Source organism: Talpa occidentalis, unplaced genomic scaffold, assembly GCF_014898055.3.
Source record: "Talpa occidentalis isolate TD23 unplaced genomic scaffold, MPIMG_talOcc4v2.1 talOcc4.3, whole genome shotgun sequence".
NCBI lineage: Eukaryota > Metazoa > Chordata > Mammalia > Eulipotyphla > Talpidae > Talpa > Talpa occidentalis.
The window spans coordinates 120,054,568-120,081,542 of NW_023603184.1; the positions used below are offsets into that span (position 1 = coordinate 120,054,568).

Here is a 26,975-nt window from a genome sequence, read left to right on the forward strand (position 1 = left end):
TTTGAGCTAGTATTTTTGACTCCTTGTGTTTTCATCCTAAAACGGCATATGAATTTCAAAAGAAAGACTTCATTTCTCACAATTCACACCCCCATACTCCTACACTCTGGGAAGGAGCCAGAATTATTTCTAGATATACAAGCCTCAGTACAAATTAAGCTTCTAAGTGCTAACCCCCAAATGAGGGATACTCAATCACAGAACATGTTAGGTTCTTTTTTTTTTTCTTCAGTTAAAGTAAAACTACACTCAATCAAATATTCTGGAGGATCTTCCCCAAATCTTAACAAAATATGAAGGTGCACCTGAGACCTACAAGCCTACAGGCAAAATTATACAGAATAATAACATATTCACTGAGAACTAGAGTGTCAGACCCTGGGCTTATAAGCTTATACTTCTATACATCATCTCCTATCACCAATTTACCTACCTGACAAGGAAAATATTGCCACACTGCTAGCTTCACTTTGCCTCTGCCACACAGATTCTTCCTATAGCAGCCTACAAGTGATGCAGGGGGCTATTTGGGAGTCATGCCTGATCTGCTGTCGTCTAAAGAAAAGTGAAGGAAGTTTCAGGGTGAGAGGCACCACAGATACAGTTTGAACTTGAACTTGGGCTGGTGAAAGATTGATTACATAAGATCACAACAATCAGCAAATAAGAGTAATCATATCCCAGTGTGCAGTGATGAGGGATGAGGTAAAATGATACCTAGATACGTCCATATGGCCTTCCTGTTGACCCTCCTAGAACATTTTGCTCGAGTAAGAGTGAGCACAACTAAGAAACTCTGAATTTACTTTTCTACAGAATATAAAATAAAGTTTATTGGGTAAGACATAATAATTCAATAAAACTAGTCCAATGAAGCTATTATAACTAGTCCAATGGTGCTTTTCAATAAAAGATGCTTTAAATTTAAACAGCTTTCACTTTCTTTATTCTTTAATACACAGAACACATTATGATATGTGTGGACTGTTCCATGTGTGTAAAAGTCAAAGATTCCTAAATAATAAATTTACTGATACACATGTAACTATTGCTGGTATTCACTCTCCTGCACCAAGCTCTATGCAAAAAGACATTCAAATCAAACTCAAGGAATGGAAAATATCTGAGACAGCATTAATAGTTCCTAATGAATAGATATGATACAGTATCAAATATTAAATTCTAAATGTGCAGCTGCTTCTACTCTGGTTTCATAACACTTTGTTCATTTCAAGTTCCAAGCATTTTATATAGAATTTTAGAACTAAAAGACCCTTTGTAGATAATCTAGTTCTAACATTTTTCATTTTTTTTTTTATTTTTATATTCCCCCATACAATTGCAAACGCCCCATTCTGACCCCAATCCTTCCCCTCCCGCCCCCCACCCCCCAAAAAGTGTCTCTGGTTCATAGTTTTTTGTTGATTTTGATTTTCACTTTCTTATATTCATTTTCCTGGTCCCTTCTTTAAGTTTTCTAGATTCCTGCTATGAGTGAGACCATCCGGTATTTTTCTTTTTCTTTTTGGCTTATTTCGCTGAGCATGATCCCTTCCAGTGCCATCCATGTTGCTGCAAATTGCATGTGTTTATCTTTTTTGAATGCTGAGTAATATTCCATGGTATATATGTACCACATCTTCTTGATCCAGTCATCTATTTTTGGGCATTTGGGTTGTTTCCAAAGCTTAGCTATTGTAAACAGTGCTGCTATAAACATAGGAGTGCAGGTGCTCTTTGGAATTGATGTTTCTGTGTCCTTTGGATAAATACCTAGGAGTGGAATTGCTGCATCATATGGAAGCTCTATGTTTAGTAAGTCCAGAAATCTCCACACAGCTCTCCATAGTGGTTGGAACATTTTTCATTTTTTTTTATATTTAATCATGTGTTATATATTTAATCGCTAATTTTTATAAACATTTGGATTCTGAGACTTTCAAACACAAGGAAAATTAGTTTATGGAGAGAATGAAATGAGATATAACCTCTATGTAAGTTGTTGGAAGCTTGAAAATTAGTCACTTGCACACAGGGTAAGAAACCTCTTTTAGTGGTAGAAAGGGTGTCCAGGGTAACAAAAATACAATGAAAATTTTAATAAATTTTGGTTAGTCTATAATCTGAGGTATAGGAGAAAGGATAAGCTTAGAGAATCAGATCTGAGCTCCACTCTCAAGCTCACCCCTTGCTAGCTGCCTAAGCCTGAAGTAACTCAATAGTTTCATTATCTTCACTTTCAAAGAGCTAACATTTGCACTGCTTACCTCATTAGATTATTGAGGATAACGTACAAGAATTATGGGAGAGTGCTTATAAATGGAAAAGCACACCAATACCTATTATTGTCCAAATCATTATTAAAATGTGGACCTCTAGAAAATTTTAAAAATTTACCACTCAGTGGCACTAGGGCATGCACACCAGAACAAATTTAAATCAGAGTGTGAATCATGCAAACATTTTTAACTTCAATGGCAACAATGCTACAAAAATTACACAAAGAAATAACACAAAGAAACATTTTTTAGAGAAAGCACTGAAAGACACACATTTGGTTGACTTAGTAAGAGACTTTAAAATGAGTTAGAATGATTTATAGCATTTAAGAGGCATTTAGTCTTTAAGTGGAGAAAGTTGCTAGTCATCTGAAAGAAAAACAAGCATTATGGGAATTCCTAAAACCAATGGACTAAAATTCCATCACTTTTGGCTACTTTGTAAACCAGGCTTTTCACAAAGAGCCTTATTAAGTTTTCCAGTAATCAGACATACATACAAGAGAGAAAGAGAGAACGCGGAATTCTAAATCGTACCCAATGTGTACTTCATGTAAGCAAGACAGATCTTATGACTCCACAGGCACCTCAAAGTTTTAACTACCCCTCATGCTCACTTTGTATTCCATAAAGAATAATGGAAATACAGGAATACTTCACATGTAAGTTTTTTACAAATCCTTATTATATAGTCTTATTCTTGTAAGATAATACTTCATTCTGGTGGCCTTCTTTGTTTTGTTGTTTTGTTTTTAAAATTAAGTGGCATGTTTTAACCTTTCCCTTCGAATACGCCTTTTCACATTACTTCATATATATATATATATATATATATATATATATATACACACACACACACACACACACACAACCCCATCCACCAAAAAAAAAAAAAATCAACAACCAAAACAAACGAAGATGCCACGGAAGAGATAAATGAAATATGATTCATTAAGTATAAAAATATGTTGTTTCAAATTCAGAATAATTTAATAACTCTTCGTTTTTTCATATGTATCTGGCAAAGGGACAGATACATGTCCCGATCCTGTCACAAGAGGCAGAATTCCAGCATCTGGTACAACGTTCCAAGACAGAGTTAAAGTGACATTCCTGTTTCCCTTGAGACCATTTCCATCGTCCAAGAAGAAGTATTTTGTTTTCATCTTTCAACAGCAGCTTCGGATTATCACCTCTCAGAACGATCTTGTCCCAAAGGACAACTTGGTTCAAAGCATTGTTTTTTGTGGAATATTCTGCTGATAAATAAACAATTGCTTAACATTCCAATCAAATATATTCTCTAGATCAGCTGTTATATCTAATGTAATGAATTCCACATCACTTCTTTCTCTAGGTCCAGTGAAGTCTTCTACGTTTTTTAGCATGATCCGCGAGACGTGCAGCCGCACCTGGATGCTCGGGTCCTTAAAGGCGGTGGTGATGAAGCAGCCGAAGGTGAGCGCCGCCATCGCGCTCAGCGAGAAGGTGAACAGCGAGTTCGCCCGCGACAGCACCGTGTTCATTGCGCCCGTCTGCCCCGCGCCGTCTCCACACGCGCACGCCCCGGATCCCGATCGGGTCGCGGAGGGGCTCCCTGCGATCCGCACTGCCGGGGTGCGCACCTTCTGGGAGCTAATATTTTTCATTTTTGAATAACATAAACTGACCTTCTAAGTGCTAGATGATTTTTTCCAAGGTCATACAGTTTATTATTAATAGACCTGGGATAATGGTCCAGATTTCTCAAGTTCATGCCCCCATTACATGCTGTCTTCACCTCACAACTTTGCCATGCAAGGTCATCTTGCAGAGGTGTTCAATAGATCAGCACAGAAAAGATCTTTTAAAAGACGTACTTTTTAAAAATGTATACTTTTAAATAATATGTGAGTTTTTCAGATATCTAGCCAGAGAATAATACTTTCTATAAACTGGGTAGGAGAATCAGGAAACAATATAAATAGATTCTCTTAACCTATTCATAGCATTGTCCTAATCCTTAATTCTACTAACTGTACCTTTTCCTAAGTCACTTAACCACAGTGGTCCTTGATTTTCTCACATATAAAAATGAAAAAGTTGTTCCACAGAATCCCTAAGACATCTTCCATCTCTACAAATTTATCTCTGTGGTTCACTTATAAATAAAAAAAAAAAAATTCTCCCACTTTTGTTCTCATCCTTATAACAAACTTTTAAAAAGCATTACTACCACAAAAACAAAACAGGAAAGAGCCAAATACAGAAGTACTCTATACTTCTGAAATTTGCCAAAATATGACAAAGTGCTGATCAATAAAACATAAGAAATCAAAAGGGATAGCACAGCAAGTCTTTAAAGGCACCATAGTCTAATATACTGGGAATTATTTTCCTGTCCTATGTCCTCATTTCATTACTTAGCTGAGTTACACAATCTCTGACAGTAAAAGGTCTTATAATGTTGGAGTACCTGGCTTTCACCCCAAATGTATGAAAATCTGTGACTTGCAATTGCCAGCTACTGAAGCACAGACACAAGGTTCTAAAAAAGCTTCATAGCGAAAACTATGAAGCCAGATGATGACAACAACATGAATGTTAACACATTTACTAAGTAACAATATAGCCAGATGACTGAGTAAGTACTAGGTGCTTATTAAGTATTTACTCTATGTCCAGCACTAAGTTAGGAACTGCAGAAGAAGGAGAAAAAGAAAAGACTTGGTTCATGTTCTCTAAAAGCTTACTGTATATTTAAGTGGAAAACATCAAAAAGGAAACAAAAAGCACAGAACTATGAAAATTAAATGCTACATTCTGTGCATAAGTGGCTGGAGAATTATTAATTTGAAATGACATAAAAAATAAATTGTCTCAAAGAAAGAATAGACCAGACTTTTTCATAGACTGGATTCTACTCAACCTACCATATTTTCCTTTAGTACAAATTCTATTATATGATTCAAGATGACAATGACATTTCTGGATCCATTAATAGCACTTTCCAGATGGCCAATTCCTGTTTATGCTTTAATCAAGTCTTAGCTGAATGGAATTTTAAAACTTAATGTAATCACTACTTCACAGAAATGTAACCCAAACAGGTTTCTTTTTTATTAATAGGTCTTCCATTAAGGCCATTTATTTACAAAACAGATGGTTTTTCAGTAACTGACAAACTTATAAATCTCTGAAGCAATCCTTAATCACCACCACAGAAAAAAGCAAGGAAATGATCCTTCATTAGCATATGTTTAACAAGCCTGAGTATCACTGAACATAAATCAGGTCAAAACAATTTTACTTTTTCATCTCAACAACATTAGAAATACATAATGTATGCAAAACACTCCACAACATTGGTTTCAGGGATGTCTTTGGAGAATCTATCCCAACAAGAAGAGAAACAAAATAAAAAATGGGACTACATCAACTACAAAGCTTCTGCACAGTAAAATAAACATCATTAAAATGAAAAAAATAAGCTACCAAATGGAGAAAATATTTGTATATCATACATTTTACAAGGGGCTAATATCCAAGATCTATGAGAACTCACACAACTCAACAAGATGAAAATAAAACACAAAAAATGGGGAGAAAAGCTAAGTAGAAACTTCTCTAAAGAAGACAGATGGCCAGTAGGCACATGAAAAAACGTTCAAAATCACTTATCAATATGAAACACTACCTCACACCTGTAACAATGATCCATATCAAAAAAAAAAAAAAAAAAAGAAAGAAACAAGTGTTGGTGAGTGTATGGGGGAAAAAAGCAACCTACAGACACTGTTGGTGGGAATGCTGACTGGTCCAGTCCTGTGAAAAGCAGTATGGAGTTTTCTCAAAATATTAAAAATAGATAGACCATATGATCTGGCAATTTCACTCCTAGGTATTCAAAGAATGCAAAAACCCTAAATTGAAGGGATGTATGCAATCCTGTGATCTGTTGTAGCACTATTTATAATAGCCAAGTAATGGAACCAGCCCAAGAGTCCAATGACAGATGAATGGATACACACACACATACACACTGGCATAGTACTCAATTATAAAAAATGATGAAATCTTACCATTCGCTACAACATGGATTGAACTGGAGGGGACTGTGCTAATAGAGATGAATAAGAAAGAGAAAAGAAATTCTGGATGACATCACTTACGTGGAATACAGAGAAACAAAGGAACAGGCAAAACAAATCCTAGAAATCTGAATGTAGAATTGAGTCTACCAACATGGGAGGGGAAGGTAACACAAGTGGGAGGGGGTATGATCTATGGTAGAGAATTATGGTGCTTTAGTGCTAAGTGTGGTATGGTAAAGCACACCTAATCAGGTGTACCCTATTCCCCTAAATCACATACAGTGTTGCAAATCAATATTACCTCAATTAAAAAAACATGCACCTGGCTGTGGTGCCAGGGTATAAAATGAAAGTAATAATCTAAGGAGACTCCATGGTGAGCAATGGAAAGACTAGAAAATCTATGGGAAAGCCTTGTAGCCTGAGCTAATGAAACAAATGGGTGGGAATATAAAATAAGGGAAATCAGCCCTCATCTAGTGAGAAATGCACCAGCAATGAAAGATAACACAAATTTTCCCATTCTCCAGTACTACTAATGCCGGAACTTCTGAATCCTAGAACAAGTTTAACTTGGAAGTTCTGTAGTCACTAAGGAGCAATTAGTCATGGGAATGTGTAATAACCTAGTTCTGTCTTCCCTAGTGATTACTGGTGATAGCACCCAATGGCCTTGTGGGTGTAGAAAGGGTGTCGTACCTCTTTCATAAGATCAGAATTAAGAAAAAGCAGCAGTAATTATTATAACAGGCATTTGTTCTATCAATTGTAATTGTTATCAAGAGTTACTGAGTTCGACATAAGATCCCTAAAAATTAAGAGAAATGTCTTTGTTGTCTGGAAAGTTTGGGAATAGGTTGAAATAGAACCAAAGGAGATTTGTCACCCAAGTAGAATTCTAAAGTAGAATTTTTAATAGAAATGAAAATTCAAAACTGAAGGGTTGGGCTTTTTCAAAATACCGATATAGACTAGCATGCATTTACATGATTACTGTAACAGTAGTAACTGGAGAGAGATAGCTAATATTTTATGTTATTGTTTTAAACTCACTTATAAACACTCTTATTTATAAAATGAATCTATATCCAAGGTGATGTAACTGAACCACCAGATCTTTTTGCTTGAATTCTCTTAGAAAGATTCTTAGCTACAGTCCTCCTCATCCAGAGACTTTCTACATCCTATACGATCAGGAGATGGTGCCTTGTCTGTTGGCCTCTGTAGGGTAAAGAAAATATCAGGCTTTTCTGCCCTTCCGCCATCAGGATAGATGATGGATCCTTGTCCTGAATGCATGCCTGATGGCGGGCACCTGGAGTAGGGTGTGGGCATAGGTAGATGGGATTCAGCTGAGCTAAGACTGTGCTTTTAAGGGCGGCGTCACGGGGGGGACGCGAGCAGCCCCAGCCAGCAGCAGCAGAACCCGAAAGAGAAGCCGAGAAGCAGCAGAACGAACGCTAGAGAGCCCAGATAGAGTGAAGACTTGCTGGGGGCTGGGAGGCCTGCCAGCCTCCCAGTCCCCAGCCAGCACCCCTGCCTGCCATATGCCTGGTGAACCCCAAATAAAAAACCTGCAAAACTACTGAGGACTCTGACTCCTCCTTTACCCGATCTGCATGGGATCAGAAAACCTGCCTTGTGCCCTGTCCTGCCCCTTACAATTGGCGTAAGTCGGCAAGATCCATGCAGACGGGTATTGGAGCCCTCCGAAGACCTGGAGGGACTAAGGGGTAACTGTGTTTACCTGTGAGGACGCTGGAGGTGTCAGCGCGGCACAGAAGATGGATACGGTCCGGGAGCTGCAGGACGGGACCTGGCATGAAGGAGACGCCCAAGAGGACCAGCCAACGACACTGGAAAGGACCAGCCAACGACACCGGAAAGGACCAGCCAATGACCCCTGAGGCAGCAGGCCATTGCTGAAGCAGGGAGAGGCCAATGGACTGATAGACTGATGAACTGATGATTTTGGACTGACAATCCCGCCAGAAGGCGGAGGACCTTAGCAGGTTATGTTTATTTTTTGAGAATCTGGGGGTGGCCAGTGGGCCTAGATGGCCAAAAGCAGCCTGTGTATGCCCAGTGGCCAGGTGGAGGAGAAAAGCCAACTAAGGTGGCAAAAGCTGGTACTGATGCTAAGTTGAGAAGCCCTAAAGCGGCTGTTAAGCAGCCTGGGTATGCTGAAGCCCTGTGAGTCTCGTAAAATCACCTATGGGTGATGCCCTGCTCATTCTTGAGTGAGGGTGAGGAGCTGAGGAGCCCGTCCTTGGGGGACGGGTGGGGAATGTGGCTTGGGGTGGAGCCCAAGCCAAATGCAAAGTTTGGATCCCCAACCCATGTGCTGGTGCAGTGGGTTGGCTTGAGAGCAGGGGTCTGTGAGTCGCATGGGTGGCCATGAAGGCCGAGTGTTGGAGCGACTGCAGACAGAAACCCTGAGGGTTGGCGATTACCCCCAACAGAATAAAATTGCCAATCCCAGAGCTAGTGCATCCTGGGGGTGGATGCTGTGTGTGCCTTGTAGCCGAGACTACAGCCAGAGAAGGCCAGGAAGCCTGACGGCTCCTGGTGTGTTATAGCAGATGCCGTGTGTGATTTCCCCTCCCTCGTATGAGCAGTGCCTTCGGCAGCAGATTTGGTGGCTCATCTGCTGGTACCAATAATTGTCTTTTGCACTTGGTTGGTGCCCTGCCTGGACTTATTTGTGTTCTGTTGTATTTTGTTATATTGTATTTTGTTATATTGTGATGTATTTGCTTTTGTGGGCCATGGCTGCATTGTTTGTTTAGAAAATTGTATATGTATGTATAGACTGTATGGCAGAAAACCCTGAGGGGGTGGACTGTAGGGTAAAGAAAATATCAGGCTTTTCTGCCCTTCCGCCATCAGGATAGATGATGGATCCTTGTCCTGAATGCATGCCTGATGGCGGGCACCTGGAGTAGGGTGTGGGCATAGGTAGATGGGATTCAGCTGAGCTAAGACTGTGCTTTTAAGGGCGGCGTCACGGGGGGGACGCGAGCAGCCCCAGCCAGCAGCAGCAGAACCCGAAAGAGAAGCCGAGAAGCAGCAGAACGAACGCTAGAGAGCCCAGATAGAGTGAAGACTTGCTGGCAGGCCTCCCAGCCCCCCAGCCAGCACCCCTACCTGTCATATGCCTGGTGAACCCCAAATAAAAAACCTGCAAAACTACTGAGGACTCTGACTCCTCCTTTACCCGGTCTGCATGGGATCAGAGAACCTGCACCGTGTCCAGTCCTGACCTTACAGCCTCCAACCCTGAAAATCTATGGTGGCAACAGAAGCACTAGCAATATTTATTATCTGCACTTTATTTTGATACAAAAAATAAAATCAGACTGTGTTGGAAGCTTCATATAAAATTGAGAGTAAGAGCTATTTTAAGCTACTTCCCCATCCTCCCTCCTCCACCTGTGAAGAGTCAGGTTCTTTCATGCTACTTTTAAATCCATCGCTAATCTTTTTTTGCAGGGGGAAGGAGTGAGAAGGCGCAACTCTTTGACCCATACTTCTAAAGAGGGATGCATTACATTTGCCACTCACTTTGGGGGCCATTATCATCTCTATCATCCCAATTTCATTTTGGATCTTTCAAAATGAAACATTAAGAAAATAGCACCTAAGAAAGCATCTGCTGCCACTTTATCAACAGCTGTTATTGCCTTATCTTAATTCCCATTTCAGGACTTTTAAACAGACCTGAGACTTCTAATTTGCAAATCTCCTAATTATATAGCAGGAGGAAAATTTAGTGTAGATCTCTAGCAGGGCCAGGAGTTAGAATTACAAACTAAGTTTCACTAGTGTTGTTGTTGTGTTTGTTTTGTTTTATTTTATTAACCATGAAGATTCCACCAAAATTAAAGCAGGCCCTATTTTGCTTCAAGATATCAAATGACAGGTTTTTGATGACTAAGTTTAGGTATTCAATCCTCTTTCCATTACAAAACTACCTAACAAGCAAGAAATGAAAAAGTCAAAGGAAAACCTAAAGTATAATTCCCAGGATTTTACAAACAGGAGGCAAAAACTCAGCCTGCAATGATCTCATTAGCTATGCTTAAACCCAGAAGAATTCAGGGAAAGCAGAAGATTAGTGCCGTGACAATTATTTTATGTGCATGTTAGGAAAGAGGATGATAAGCCTCCAAAATTGGACAAGATTACATGTTTGTGAAACATTTGCTTAAAGAAAGGAATGGTAACACACATACTTGCCTGTAATCCCAGTGTTATATCCACACTTGAATGGAGGGTCAACAACCCAAAGCTCAGCTTGAAGAGTAAACCTGTTTTATTTCTTACCAACAAATGAAAGTATTTGGCAGTAATTTTTTAAAGCAGATGGATCAGGATATTTTGGGAAATGCTAAGGGGCTGTTTTTCCATTGCTTTTTAAAATCTCAAGTTACAAAATAAAATTTTGGAAAATCTAGCCTTTCAAATTCAGCAGGGTTTATTAAAGGCAACAGGCTTTAACTTTCTTATCTAGTCTATCTGTGAAGCATACCTTTACGAATCCAAATTCAAATAATCAAAATAACACTGGATACAATGTCTTTATTTTCTCAGAATAAGAATAGATTAGCAAATAACAATAAGCCCAATATGAGCCCTTAAATTCACAATTTCTTCTACTGCTTTTAAAAGTTAATTTTACTTTAGGGAATTTGATGTGTCCATGATAAAGACTGGAATTAAATCTTTATCATTTCTTCTTTATGATAACCCAAACCAAATACCTGTGCTTGTCTTAAGCTCAAATGAACTAAACTCAAATTTCCCAAATATGGCCAAGCAAACCCTTGGTCATTCTAACTGACCACAGATCCAATAGGCCATTAACTATAAATGAAGTTTCACTTTTTCTTGTTTTATATTGTGTTAGCCTTGTATAATTCCACTGGATATGCAAACAAAAATTATTCCTCATTCTTTGGCTCTTCCCTTAAGTCAGTCATCTGGCCAATATTTCTTGAACATGTGCTATGCATGGAGTCCTTCAAAGTACTGCTTACATGGTCCAAGTAAATAACTACAAATCTTCACTCAGATCCAATCTCATAACCTCTTAATTAGCTCTAACATAGAAGTCTGTACAATTATTTTTATAAGAACAAGAAAATTAGTCCAAAGGCTAAGAATTTGCTACATACTAAAAGAACTAAATGATCAAGGATAAATGACCCCACCTCCACACTCTCCAAGAGGTAGACAGTGAGGGGAACCATATTATTCAAATATATTCATATTTGGTTTCTGAGATTGGGATAACAAATTGGCAAGTGGGGCATCACTTTAAGTGGGTGTGCAGAGTTAGCTCCCACCAGCTCATCAGTAGCTGACTGTGTGCTTCTCTTCCCAGCCTACAGTGATTCCATGTGGGCAGCTTGAGGTAAGGATTGAGGAAAATATTTATACCTCAGTGACTTTCCTATAAATATTCCCCTCTCCAAAGAGTTATCCAAATCTAATCTTTCCCTGGCTTCAAATGGTAGGAGTTTAGCTATCTAGTAAGGGTTACTCTTAGATTAAGAAAATACCACTTGTAAGAAACATTAAGAACTTATAAGCGCAGGGCCTCCCTGGTGGCGCAGAGGTTGAACGCAGGGTTGTGAAGCTGCCCGCAGCCTCTGCAGCGCCAGTTTGATTCCCGGCTGCTCCCCGGCCACCAGAGGAGGGTCCCGCATGGCGCGCAGACCTCTCCTGCCGCCTGCTGCTCCCCTCAGCAGTGTACTTCGGTCCTTCTGCCTGCTCTGCTCCCTGCTCTGCCTCTGGTGAATTCTCTCACCCTCCCACGCTTCTGACTGTACCCAGTGCTTGCATAAATAAATAAATAAATCTTTAAAAAAAAAAAAAAAAAAAGAACTTGTAAGAACAGAAAACTGTAACATCTCCAACCCTCAAAGTATTCAGAGACAAGACACAGGCAAAGCAATCAGGAGCAGGAACACAAAATACAACCGAAGTTGAGTAGGTGGACGGACAGCAGAAATCCAAATCATTTGAAAGGGTAAGAAAGAGCTCAGAGAAGGGGAAATAGACTGTAAAGAAGATCTTAATTGTAATGATTTTGGAAAGACTAGTGATAGTCTCTCCTGGTAGGATTACTAAGTGGGCAGAGGAAAAGAGGGTAAAAGGGTAATGTGGGCCAGAAATAGATTTGGGGCCAGTATGGGGAAACCTGGAATGATGGACAGAGGGAGCTACTGAAGTTCTGTGAAGAGAGTGATAAAGAAGTATTTGAGGAATATTCTAACTTTGCTTAACTCCTTGTTTTCCTGATCTTTAACATCCTTCTGATTTCTAGTCAGACCATTAGACTAGAACTCAAATGGGTGCCATGCATCCTGGCACATCAACTGGCAACCCTGAGCCTCCTGATGGGACGTAACAAGCAAAGCTTATAAAGTTTTTGTTCAGGGTTCCCAAAGAAATTGTTTTACACAAATTTCAGCCTAGCCTTTGCCTTCTCTAAATTGTAGATTTTTGTAATTTAAACAAAGGTATTCCTCATCTTCAACAGTTAGAAAAACTATGCATATACATTCTTTAAGTTATCCACTTGGAATCCCCAATGTCTCTTTCCATAGAAAAATACTTTCACATTATCTCTGCCCCTCACAAATATTTCTACCACTACTACTCTTCTTAATCCTAATGTCTTAATACTAATCTCTATAGACTCTGGAATCAGACTGCTTGGAATGGGATTGTGGGAAAGAGAGAAGAGGAGGAAGAGCAGCTGAGAATGTTCTCTGGGTCTTTTTACAGATCCCATTAAATCCTCACCCTATTCCTTTGACGCAGGAAGACACTGAGGCTTAAAACACTACTACTACTGGATCTTGGCAATTCAAATTACTACAACATAGAAACAAGAAAAGGGAGTATATTTGCCTTGCTTCTGAGCAAAATCCTTTATGCTCCCTTTACCCAACTCCTATTTCCTCTTCTCACTAAATTTCATGCTCCCCTAGACTTCCCCTTACAGCCCCATCCAATCCAGGCCTGGTATACTTTAAGGGATCCATGTTACAAAATTATTTTCTCTTTTCTTGCTAAAACACTTCCATTTCCTTATAAAATAGCAGATAGCCACGAAGTTTAATAATCATCAACAAATATACAAGTAGTAACCACTTTATTCTCCAAGTTGTTTCTTTAAAGAAGAATGTTTACACCAGTTAGAGTAATTCAAATAACAACTCACTGGTAGTGCTTGGCTCATCCACAGGACTTCAAATTGTACGGTATATGTACAAGCATTATCAATGCCCACCCTCTTCTAGGCATAAGTTACTTGAAAGGAAACTGGGGAAGGAGAAGCCCTTTCTGAGCAAGTCAACCTTGACTGGGATTCTGTTTTTGAAAGCAAAACTTCTCAAACTTAGTTTTTAAAATCAACCTCTGGGGGCTTCCCCGGTGGCGCAGCGGTTGAGCGTTGGGTTGCGAAGCTGCCCACGGCCTCTGCTGTGCCGGTTCGATCCCCGGCTGCTCCCCGGCCACCGGAGGAGGGTCCCATATGGCGTGCAGACCTCTCCTGCCGTCCGCTGCTCCCCTCAGCAGTGTACTTCGGTCCTTCTGCCTGCTCTGCTCCCCGCTCTGGCTCTGGTGAATTCTCTCACCCTCCCGTGCTTCTGACTGTACCCAGTGCATGTATAAACGAACAAACAAACAAATAAATAAATAAATAAAAACATGCCCTAAAAAAAAAAAATATATATATATATATAAAATCAACCTCTGGGGCCTCCCTGGTGGCAAAAGGGGTTGAGCACAGCACTGTGAAGCTGTCCACAGCCTCTGCAGCACGAGTTCAATCCCTGGCCGGCCAGGGAGCTACCCACATGGTACAGCAGACCTCTCCTGCCTCACCCGCTGCTCTCCTCAGCAGTGTATTTCAGTCAGCCTGCCTGTTCTGTTCCCCGCTCTATCTTTGGTGAATCCTCTCACCTCTGGCCTGTACCCCAGTTCTTGTATGTATAAAATAAAATAAATCTTTAAAAAAAATAAAAAATAAATCAAATTCTGAAACAGTAGGATTGGGGTGGAGCCTAAGAATTTTCATTTCTAATAAACTACCAAGTGACAGAGAAGTTGCCCCGCTACAGAGGACACTGTAAGTAGCACTGCTTAAAGCTATTTCACTTTTTCATGTGTTAACTTCCATAGCTACTAATTTTCTAAATGCAAGAAAGCATAAGGTATTTTGTTGTTTGTTTGTTTTCAAAATAACATTTGCAAATGTGCAAAACAATAACACTGGGAATTGGACTGGGAAAGGAAGGAATCAATGGCAGGATGGCATATACACATGATCTTTCTAGACAGCCTTTAAACGGCAAAATGTCTTTCAGCAGGGCCTCCCTGGTGGTGCAGGGGGTTAAGCGCCACTCTGTGAAGCAATATGCAGCCTCTGCAGAGAATTCGATCCCAGGCTGGCCAGGGAGAAACCCACATGGTGCAGAAGACCGCTCCTGTCTCGCCTGCTGCTCCCCTCAGCAGTTTATTTCAGCCAGTCTGCCTGTTCTGTTCCCCACTCTGTCTCTGGTGAATCCTCTCACCCCCCTCACCTCTGGCCAGTACCCCAGCTCTCGTATGCATAAATAAATCGTCTTTCGGCAGATTACTGACAGCATACTTACACTGTCATCTTTTTTCTCCTATTGGTTTACAACCTTGTTAGTGTTTTGAAAGTGTAGGACATCCTCCCTCAGGTGTAGTCACAGCAGCAGCAACCATATTCCTCCACCATCTTCCATTGTTGAGCTGTTATTTTACAATATAGGAGAAGCAAAAACGTTCTTAAAAGAAGAGAGGTGTGATATAATACCAATCAGAGATGGAATGAAGAGGAAAAATAAAGAAATGCTTTTTTTATATTGAAAGTAATTAAATCGGGCCTCCCCGGTGGCGCAGTGGTTGAGCGCTGGGTTGCGAAGCTGCCCGCGGCCTCTGCGGTGCCAGTTCGATCCCCGGCTGCTCCCCGGCCACCGGAGGAGGGTCCCACATGGCGTGCAGACCTCTCCTGCCGCCCGCTGCTCCCCTCAGCAGTGTACTTCGGTCCTTCTGCCTGCTCTGCTCCCCGCTCTGGCTCTGGTGAATTCTCTCACCCTCCCGCGCTTCTGACTGTACCCAGTGCATGTATAAACAAAAACAAACAAACAAACCAGCAAACAAATAAATAAATAAAGCATGCCTCTATAAAAAAAAAAAAAAAAAGTAATTAAATCATTCCTTGGGGGGTATGTGTGTGCATGTGTGAATAAATGTGAAAGGCCAGTTGAGAAAAATCAGTAGGAAGACTAGAAAGCTTAGTAAACTAAATGAGTAAGTGGCTTAGAGAAAATGAAATTTAAATAGCCAAGAAGTATATTATTAAAAGATATATTAAAACTATTCTGAGATTTTATTTCCCATTCATCCAATTGACAAAATATGGCCAGACAATAGCAAGGGTTAACAAGAATGAGTAGCATGGGGGGGGGGTTCATACACCATGTATAAAGGGGTAAACCAGCTGTGGACAAATACATCCTACATATATAGTGTTTTGTTAAATTTAAAACATGCGAAACAATAACTCATTGTTTGGAACCCAAACAAGTCTATAGTCTCTCTGCAGGTAGAGGCAATGTTTCATTTTTCAAGGTGATATATAAAAACATTAGTGTCCTATGTTATACTCTTTTGTATGTCTTAAATACTTCATAATAAAATTTTAAGACCTTGACATAGTGAACAGCTAACCACATTCTCTTAATAGAGAACTGCTAGTAACTGATTATGACCAGTTGTATTCAAGCTAAGTTTATGCTGATGTTTACAAAAACCCAACCCCTTCCTTCAAAAATATCAAACTAGGATTGGTGCCCTGAATAATATTTTGCTTTCTGAATCAGTGGTCTAAAGTGGGGTGTACTGAGCTCAAAAAGAAAATACTAGAATTTTTTCCCATAAAATCCTTTCATTTGCAGGCTTTATTTGTAGTATAATATACATAATAGAAACACACATAAGTTAATTTATATAAGTTCTTGTGCAGTGGTAAGTGCATGTCATTTGTAAATAAATTTTTTTTTTGATCAGAATCCAAGATCAAAAAGTTTAAAAACCACTGTCTGAGATGACCATTAATTGATTTTAAAAACCACCTATCCAAGTACCTATACCCAAATCCTACAGGTTAAAAATAGAGACTTTGGAAGAGGGTTGTATTTTTAAGAGAGAATTCATTAGTGAAAAATATCTCTGAACCAGATGATTAAAGCTGCAGTTTGAATACAGCCTATGTCTGCCAACTTTCTATAGATCAAATTTTACATCTGGCTTCAAGATAAAGGTTGATATAACTGCCAGCCATTGCAGCACCAAGTCCAGATTTATTCATGTTGAATGTCTTATTTTAAAATGGAAAAATAAAAGGAAAGAACAGAGATCATTTGGAAAACCCACATGGGAACAGGCCACAGTCTAGGAAACTGAGTGCCACACTTTAATATGAATGCTAAATTAAAATTCTCCAACTGCTTCCAGCTATTGATATTCATTTTAGAACAAGCAGGACATATTTAGAAAATGGCACATCACCAGAAAATGTGGGTGATGGTGTGGGATTTTGCCTAATACAATGCAGCTAGAGTCTTTTTAGAACCAACTGTAGGAGTCAAAAAAGAAAATCTGTTGCAAAAACTCTTTAGACTGGAGTGTAATCCTCTAACAAAATAAACCATATAAAATCAAGTCATATCATCTCACTAAATAACCGTTTCACTTGATCTTAGCCAAAAGGCCGAGAAGCGATCACTAAATAACTGTTCAAAGAAGCTACATTTTAAAACAAACCCCCTGAACTTCAAGCTAACAAGTGCAGCAATAGCCAACTGAATTCATAATAAAAAGATATAGTTTAACTAAATATATAGTGTAGAATTTATACCTTTTAGTGAAAAAGAGATGACTCTTCACATACATTGCTTATCAATTCAACACTGAGCAGACAATATAAGCAAGTGCACACACATCGGCCAGCTACCACAAAGGCTTGCAATTTGGCAGGAAAAGAAATAGAGGTGGGTGGATACTACAAATATCATTAAGCTATACATTGAGGGAAATTAATATATTTACTAGGATAGTGTGCAATTTACCTAACAATAATGTTCTCATGCCAAGCAAAAGAAAGCCCTCTCAAAGAGTCCTTCATATGCATTTGGAAGCTAGCTCAGGAAATTGCACTAAAGGTCAGACCTCAGGATTGACCTCCCGAGGTATCTCCCCCAATCCTGTACTAATAACCACTATCTGAGAGGTGCCAGAACTTCTCTGATTGTCCCAGTCTGGTTCACACATCCACCTCTAGCAATAGGAAGTGCATTTTCAAAAGATAAAGCAGGGACCTGCTACAGAAGAGGTTTTAGGTGAACCCATAGTTAATTTCAGGACTCTCTTTGCTCTGCTGTAGCTTCAAATTCCCTCCCACATCTTCCCAACATAGGGCCAATTGTCCCTCACTATGTCTATCTAGCATCCAAGCTCTCAGCACATTTCCCTGACATAGGAAAATCCCCATGGAGTTGTGGTCCTTGAGTCAAACTGCCTGAGTTCCAATTCTGGCCCAACTATTTTAGCAAATGGCATAATCTCTCTGTGCCTCAGATTCCTAAGCCCCCCAAAAAGGCAAATTACAATAGCACATCTACCATTAGGTTTGGGGGACACATAAATAATATAATAATATATACTCAGTGCTTAAAACAACCCTTGGCACATAGGTATCTCTCACTGTGCATTATACCTAAATGTGTTTGGTATTAATACCCAATACTGGGTTAACATTTCGCTAACATGACCTCATTTCTGTTTTTATCTGAGATGTGTTATAAATGTAATTTATTTAAAAAAGACTTCACTTAAGAATACATGTAAGGCATATCTGAAGAGTATTTTGTAACATCTTATTTCCTGATTTATATTCTCACTATCATTGTATGATAGGCCTGTTTCATTGTCTCCTTACCAAACTGGGTATAATTTTTCAATCCTTCTCACAGAGCCATTATGAAAAAATTCAGTTAACAACTGTCAAGCATATATTTTTATTAATCTATAAGACACTTAGCACCTAAAAATCTGTACTCTAATAATTAATTTACATGTTATACAAAGCTCTCACTGGTTTTATATTGCCTATTATCTAATTTGATTACTGAAAACCCAGAAAAGAATGGAGTGGGGCTCAAAATTTGGAGTGTACAGGAAAATGGAATTCTAAACTGTAAAAGAGTGAGGTATTTTTCCCGTATAGAAAGTACAAAAAAAAAGTAGATAGAAATAACATCATGTCCTCAACTCATCCAGAGTAAAAGCTAACTGAGTATATGAAAATAAGAAATTAGCCCAGATTTAATGTGTGGAAGAAAGTTATATGGGTATTTCTCCACCAATCAGTAGTCTAATAAGAATTTTGCTCTATTCAATTCATCAAATTGCTGCTAATCTAAATTTATGCATTAAAGTTAAAAATTAGTAGACAATTTATATGTCTACTAATAATTTGTATGCTTTTTAAAATAAAGAAAACACTTCTGTTTTCTCCGTTTTCAAGTGTCTCAGGAGAAAATTTCTAAATGGGATGCAGTATATGCTTATTCTCAGAAATCCCAGGGAATTTTATTGTAAAGATTTCCACAATTTAATACAAATTCTATGCTATTAACTGATTTTCCTTTAACTCTTTTTATTTTTTTAATTATTTATTTATATATATTTTACATCATTGTTCATTTTTGTACAATGTTTGCTTTCTTTTCTCAGGTGTAGTCCCCATAGAATTCCCACCACCAATTCACCCGTGCACCATCACCATAGTCCGTGTGCTCTTCCTGCCCTTGTTTTGATCCTTCTCCCTCCCCTTCCCTGCAGAATGTCTCTGATTTTATAGTTATCTGTTTATTTTTGTTTTGTTGTGTTGTGTTTTTTATTGTTATTTTTTCCCTGATCCCTTATTTGGTTTCCCTACATTCCTCCTGTAAGTGAAACTATCTGATATTTTTCTTTTTCCTTCTGACTTATTTTACTGAGCATAATTCCTTCTAGCTCCATCCCTTTAACTCTTTTTAAATGCTTACTGTCAAAATATCTAAATAAATGCTTCCTCCTTTTTAAAAATGAAATCTGATTAAAAAGTGACAGGAAACATTAAGCCTCCAGCACATGCCTGATAGCTTGGAAGGGAGCACTTCCGACCCCGCTGTCTAGCAGGAGCTGAGCACCTCACTGAAGACATAGTCCCGCTCATGAAGCCAGACCCTCATAAATTTACTGGGAGACTTGGACATTGGCTTGTAAGAAACAAGAGCAGCAGGAAATTTAAAAGGCAAAATCAGAGTGTCCCTGATTTCAGGAGTGGCTCCAGGCAAAGGGAAGATTTGACGTAGGTTCTGAAAAACAGGAAGATCCCCTTGAAATCCCCGTGCAACTTGCTGTGGTTCTTGTGAAGATGGACACATTTCCACAGACAGGTCTCCAGCTGTCTCCCTGTTCAGTAACGTAACAAGCAGATTATATATTTTGCAATAGCTTTGCCATCACCCTGGTTTCACTGTATAGTTCTTTAAAGTTTGAATATTACGTTGCTTAGACTTAATAAACAGAATGGGAAGGGAAAAACAGTATATAAAGGAGGAACAATTTCTATTATTATGATGATGGCACTATTCATTTTAAACTTACAGTTGTTTTTTAACTATTGCCATGAACATTTTCATAAAGGACAGTATCAGAAATGTGAAAATTATCAGAGATCCCAACTCATTTCAGAAGAAGTAAGAACAGGGCAGTCAAAGTCACTAGAAATCACCATTTTCCCATTTCATGGGAAGTCCTCTACTGATTGCATTGCCATGTAGAAACTCATTCACTGCATAAGAATAGGCAGCAGCCCATGCGCAGGCAAAAACAATCTCTAAACTGTGGTATGGAGAAGAGGGGCCAACTTATAACAAACTTGATGATTGTTGGATTTCTCCCAAGAGGAAGAAGGTCAAGCAGCATCCATTGGCACACTCTTGGAAACTCATTTAATGAGAAGTAACACAGTCAATGTCAGGGCAAAAGAGAAGGGTACGTAATTCAGCTGAAGTAATTGCAAAGAGGCCACAATAGAGCATAAATTCATGCCTTTAGGGTATTAGTACCCAAGCACCAAGGCACTCCCCCCTCCTTTTCCTGTGTAATGGAAAAAGAACCTATGTAGGAGTCTGACCACTGTGCACATATGCAAGGGGGTGGCAGATGAGGACAGGAACTCAGCATTTTTCACATAGATCTTAGCTCCATCTCAGTTATGTGTTTTCCCAGCTTCTCTCAAAAGGAAATTGGAAAGAAAATCTAAAAGTTCCCACAGTTGTTGGCCTAATATTCTGCACTTCATTATAGATGTAAAAACAATAAGGGGTAAGAAGTTGCTTGCTCACAAGATTGCATGCTCTTTATGATCAGTAAAACTGCTCAAGCTTCTGAACAGGAAATGCTACTGACAAGTGGATGAAACAGTCCCTCCTACTGGGATGTCTGGAGCATTGCAGGGCAAAGCCCATAAATCCCAGGGGTTCCTCAGCTTCACAATGAAAATTTCCCCAACATATTTCCCAGACTGCCTGTGATTGAATCACCAGATCACTAAGCCTTATCTACCCACTTTGGTCCACTGCCAGAGTCTCCATCCAATACTTAGCCATGCACATTACCTGTGTTAACAAAGCACACACTATTTCTGAGGACAAACTCAGGATCGCTTTCCTCTTCTTCCATCAATTCCTTCCCCATACCCTTATTTCTATACATAGAAACCTGCCTCAAGGGCTTTGAGTTGTCTTTGACTCTTCCTCCCAGTCCTATGTTATTTCCCATCTTGTTCTGCCTTTCCATTCCCACTACTGTCCTCTCTCCTGAAGGCCTAACATAGTCCCTAAATTGCTCTCCCTGCTTCAGTGCAATCTAAAACATCTCATCTTTCTTAATAAAGCTCTATTTGTACATTATGCATGCTAAGAAATATTTCAAGGACTCCCTACTGCTAAATTAAATATCTTGACCTCCCAGTTGAGTCCTTTACAACACGACCCCAAACCTTTTCGCTATTATGCTAAGTGTTTCTCCCCCCAAAGTATATACTCTCCAGTCTGTCTCATCTTCTCTGACTCAGTTCCCATCTTTCCCCACTCCTCCCAATAAAAGGCATGGTTCTACCTGAAATATCTTCCTTGCCATATCTCTAGCCAAATCACAGTTGGAGGTGCCACTCACAAGGTTTTTCTATCTTCCATAACATAAAATTTCTTTCTTCTTTTATCAAACATACACACACACACACACACTACTTTGCACTTTATTATCCTAATGTACCTATTTTTCTTCTCACTTATCCACTGTAGTGAAAAAAACACTGGATTTGGGTTATTCCACATGTGATAAAGCCCAATTTCTGTTTAAGGGCCTACTGTCCCCTCAATCTCAGTCCATTAGGGTTGGATGTGTCCTCCTCCAAGGCACCAAGGGTGGAGCAGAGGATCCCAGGCTGAGGCACCCATTCCAAAGAAAAAATATTCTTTTCTTGCATAAACAAGTTTGTGATCCCTCACAACCACAGAGTCCTACCTAAAACATCCTTTCTATTATCTGTTGGCTACTTAAGCAAAATGTCTGATCCTTAGTCATGCTCCCCTCCATACTTGGCTCAACTAGGCAGCATATTTTACATACATACAAATACACACATGCTTTGTATGTATTAAGTACTTGTACTCAAGAAATATTTATGACATGAATTTGAGAATATTTTAATGGGAAGAACATGGATTTAATTTTAGCCCTATGCAGTTTCTCCAGTCATCACCTTATCACTTGCTGCCAGGAGACACTGAACAGCTTTCATTAGCAAATTTCAGGAAGGTTTTGCATTCATAATTAAACTCTTCTGTGAAAATCCACCCCTGCCTTCAGGATTACTTAAGAACTAGTGGCATATGGTAAAGCAGGCATTTGACAGCAAATGTTTTTAAAAATATATTTGGAAGACCACAAACTTGTTTCTCATTCTAAAATTAGGTAGAATAGTACAATTTTAGCTTGGCTTCTCTGACCCTTTCAAGTGCATATTAATTTCACCCTATTTAGAAGCCACAGACTTCTTAAGTGATGCCAAAAGAGGTGTTGCAATGAGTGTTCTGTGCAAGGCCTGAGCAAGCTTCACAGTTGTAATTTGTGCCCAGAACATAAACACTTGGAACAATAAACGCATACGTGTCCTGCCACATTGCAATGTTGTGGACTTACTCGCAGTGGTAGTCAGTGACAGATCATCTCCTGAAAAACTTCACAGGGTCTGCTCCTTTCCAGGATCAATGGATACTGAGGTTCAGGCTGCAAGCTCAGAATCCTTTTCACGGCCTCCCACTAAGCTGGATGCATCTTGAATGTAGACTTTACTAAAATAAGTTTAGGGAGCAATATAGAAAATCAAACTGCCATTTAGCTTAGTTCTCAGTAAAATCTAACTATCCTTTATTAGATAGTAGGTATTAGAAAACTATTAGGTTTTTTGGCAATAGAAAACTTAAAAGTTCACCTGATCACTAGTTAAGTTGATGAAAAACAGATCACAGTCTTAAAATTACTTTAGTGAACACTGAAATCAAAGAAAGATCTAGATGGTCTTATAAAATGTACCTCAGTCAAGGAAGATCAGAAGACATTGTTTCTATAAGAATCCAAGTAAGTCGAACACACTCCCCCACCTCATCCCACAGATAAATTAAGTCTGGGGGGATCCTCTGCCAGCTCCCACCTTTTCTATATGCCTTCCCACTGCCCTCTGCTCAGGTCTGGCTACACAATTTGCAAGACCCAATCCAAACTAAAAACATAGAACTCCTCTTTCAAAAAAGGGTAAAGGATGTCCTCTTTTGTGGTGGCTCAAATTGTCATAGTTTTGTTTTTTGTTTTTTTTAAATTTGCTATTCAATAGCTTGTTGCTCTGAATACAGACCTTCCTGGATAACCAAGGGCCTTGTTCCATGTCTTGGCATAAGCATGTGGCGCACCAGCTAGCAGGTACCTTCCTCCCACTAACTGCTGGACTGACAGTGTCTGGGTCAGGGGCAGTGAAGTCAAACTAGACATCTCTCCTTGCAATGGGACATGCAGCCCAACCAAGTGAGCACAGGCCACCCCCTGGGCTAACAACCTCTGCATTGAGAAATAATCATTTTGGGATTGGGAATGGTGAAGGGAACTGAGTCACCTGCTGAAAGCCCATCTTGAGAATGGCCACCATTGCACCCTGCACCGGGACACCACAGGTGGCATACTGGAGGATGCGAGTGGTCTGATAGTGAGGGTCGGACTAGGGCACCAGGGTGTGGGCAGCAACATCTGTCCCAGGCAGGCAGGACTCCATGCTCCTAGAATGCTCCATTGTCCCATCAGACTTCATTTATAAAGACAAAAAGATAAAATTATTAAGAAATTTAAGACGGAGACCACAAACTACACCCCAAGCATGGAGCCTTTCTGAGTGGGGTCCACAATGATCATATGTGACCACACCAGTCACTTACCCATGAAGCCAGCCCTGTTCCTCTTGCTTTCTTCTAACTGGATATTCCACAGCTTCAACAAGAGAATATAGTCCAACTGCCTATAGTTTCTATTTGATGTCTTACATCAAAAAAATTAAGGAGAGCCTTTAATAAATGAATTATTTTTTAAACTAGTAATTTAAAGGAGGACAATATGTATTGATTTCATAATCAAACTAAAATAAGCTTCCCTAATGTTTACTGATTTCATCATCAAACTAAAAGAAGCATATTTACTTCCCTCATTTCCAAGCCTTCTTAATCCTCCTATTCCCTGATAACATAAGGGCTCTTACTAATTCCTGAAGACCAAGAGCTACCATATGCCCTTTTTATTCTTCCAAAGCCATGGATTAACATGCCTTAATAAAGGACTTAAAACCATTAATTTATTAAAAGAGTATTCAATAAATATTATGTGCCAATGTGTCAGGTATTATGCTAAGCTTTATGACACAAAAAAATCAAGAATTAGACCACTCCTGGAAGAGTGCACACTGAAATGGAAAATAGACACAGCAATGGACAATTTAGTTTGATAGTGCTATGGAATCTTCTGCATGGACCCATAGGGGAGAATATTCAACCCAGCCCAGTAGGTGGGGTGGAGGTTTTCCAGACATTTTCCACTAACTAGTGGAAACATTTTCCCCAAGAAAACAGCACCTTAGACTTAACAAACTTTATTTCCTACCAGTTTTTAGAATCTATTAAGAACACACCTCTGAATAATCAAGGAGTCTTGCCCAAAAAAAACTCAAGTCTGTTAAGACTTCTATATCCACCTACCAATTTACAACAAACAGAAGAGGATGGGAAATATATGAAACTAACCACAAGGAATACAGCAAGGAAATTCCAGATAGTGAGGAACTCTAATTAGAGAAATAACTCAAATTATTCAAAAGTTAAATTGCAAGAGTTAATTGCAAAAGTTAAATTGCAAGTGTCCCTCCACAATAGGTGGAGGGACACTCATTAGATTACATGAGATTTTAAAAGCCCTATTGGCTACAATGTGTGGACTGTGTGGAAGTTTTATAACTCTTTTCTGGAGAGGAAAAGACATTATGACAATAAAGAAACCAAGATATTTAATTAAATTAAGGAACTGTTAAATTTTTAGATGTGATCATGGCATTGTAGTTAAGGCTAAATAGGCAAGAAAACATAATGGTTAAGGGGTTAACTTCTGAATCTTACTTCCTGGTTTCACATACCTTCAAAATATAAAACTTTGAGTAAGATCCAATGTCTGCATGTTCTCATCTCTAAAACAGAAAATAGTACTGATAGCTGTCCTTTTAGTTATTGGAGGATTATGAGATGTCTCTTGAAAGATTTTCAGTACAGTCTCTGATTTACAGTAATCAGCCCTTCCAATGTTTGTTATTATTGAAGTAATGACGGACTTTTCTAAAATCTTGCTACTGATTTCATTCAGTTCAATTACTATGAAATCTGAAATAGGTAACTCCTCTTGCATTTTCCATACACAGCACATTTGCTAAGTGGTCAAATTCAGGTTTTTTTTTCTTTAGAATTTGTGTTCAAAATGACTTTGATCAAATTTCCATCTCAAATTACACCAGCCTGGTTCCTGCAGGTTGCCTCGCTCACCTTGACTCTGGCAGATCATCACTTAATGAAGTTTATCACTGACATATTCAGACCTCCTTTGTGCAGTCACCAACCATTCCTCCCATCCTAGAAGGAAAATCCATAAGTCTCCATTCCTTTCCTTTATTACTATACACACTTGAATAGTACAGTCCCAGGAATCACGATTCTCCTGATAAAGGTCCTGGTTCATCTCCTCTGCTAAATCTCTTGGAGTAAAATGTCCCTCAATTCATATATACCCTAATTCACCCCAATTGGTCCAGGCACTGCCCTTCCCAACTCTGACAATGGCAAGAGACTTCTTTCACTCCAGGTTTGTGCTCTATGTCCTAGGATTCAACAAATAAATTTCACTGTTCTCATGGCCTTCAGGTCACAGAAACACCTTCCATGTCTGAAAGTCCCCACCCTATGAAGAAACTCTGACACTTTCTCTACTTCAAGGCAGAGAAGGGTAGGGCTCTTGCTAAACCCTTAAGATCAGGGGCTATTTTATACCTTTTTTATTCCTCCAAGGCCATTACTTGATGCTCTGCACACATAGGTACTATGAATATCCTTATTGAATTTTTATAATGCTTACAAGCAGGGAATAAGGTTACTTTAACACATCAGGGTCCAGAAAATATAGAGTGAAAAGACTGACTTGGGGGAAACTAATGTAAAGAAAGTGACACTATTCTCAAAACCTACTCCCATCCAAAAAACAAAAAAATACATTCTCATTACTTCTGACTTCTTAAGAATAGAACCGGACTGTCTGTCACTGGTCTACTACTAATTAATGACATAGAATTCCAGGTAAATGCTTTAACCTCTCCAAGCTCCAGCTGTCTCCTCTGTAACATGAGGGTTTTGGGTTAGAGAATCTCTATAATCCATCCCAGTTATAAAGGTATGATTTTTGAAAACGAGAAAAAAACTCCCAGATGAAGATGTCTAAAGCAAGTGTACTGAAAGTCACTGATACAATTTTCATAGTAATCATTAACAAAAATGCCTCATGACTACTACAAACTCTAATAACATTATAACATATATGTATTTGATGCCTTGTAAGACATTTACATTGTACATACAAGTCATTAAGATATTAATCTAACCTCTTTGGAACACTACTAATATTAATAATTTATTAGCACAGGGTCCAGTACATTTTCAAATGCTAAGTATAATCATCTATTCTAGCACTGTAGTTCAGACATTGTAGCCAGCCCATCTGCTGAACTCATTCATTTAATTAGGAATTCTGCCACAGATGATGCTTTGTTCAGGTTTTCGAGACTGTACCATGCTAAGGTAGAATCCCTGGCTTAACTGGAACAGTCCTTAGT

At 39.1% G+C, this 26,975-nt stretch overlaps 1 protein-coding gene and 1 pseudogene across 2 annotated transcripts in view; both read right to left on the minus strand.

Annotated features, from left to right (window-relative positions):
- HECW2 (HECT, C2 and WW domain containing E3 ubiquitin protein ligase 2) overlaps positions 1–26,975 on the minus strand; it is a 355,083-nt gene that overhangs the window by 231,522 nt on the left and 96,586 nt on the right. The gene's annotated exons all lie outside the window — the stretch shown is intronic.
- Positions 3,206–3,898, minus strand: LOC119256056 (signal peptidase complex subunit 3-like; annotated as a pseudogene).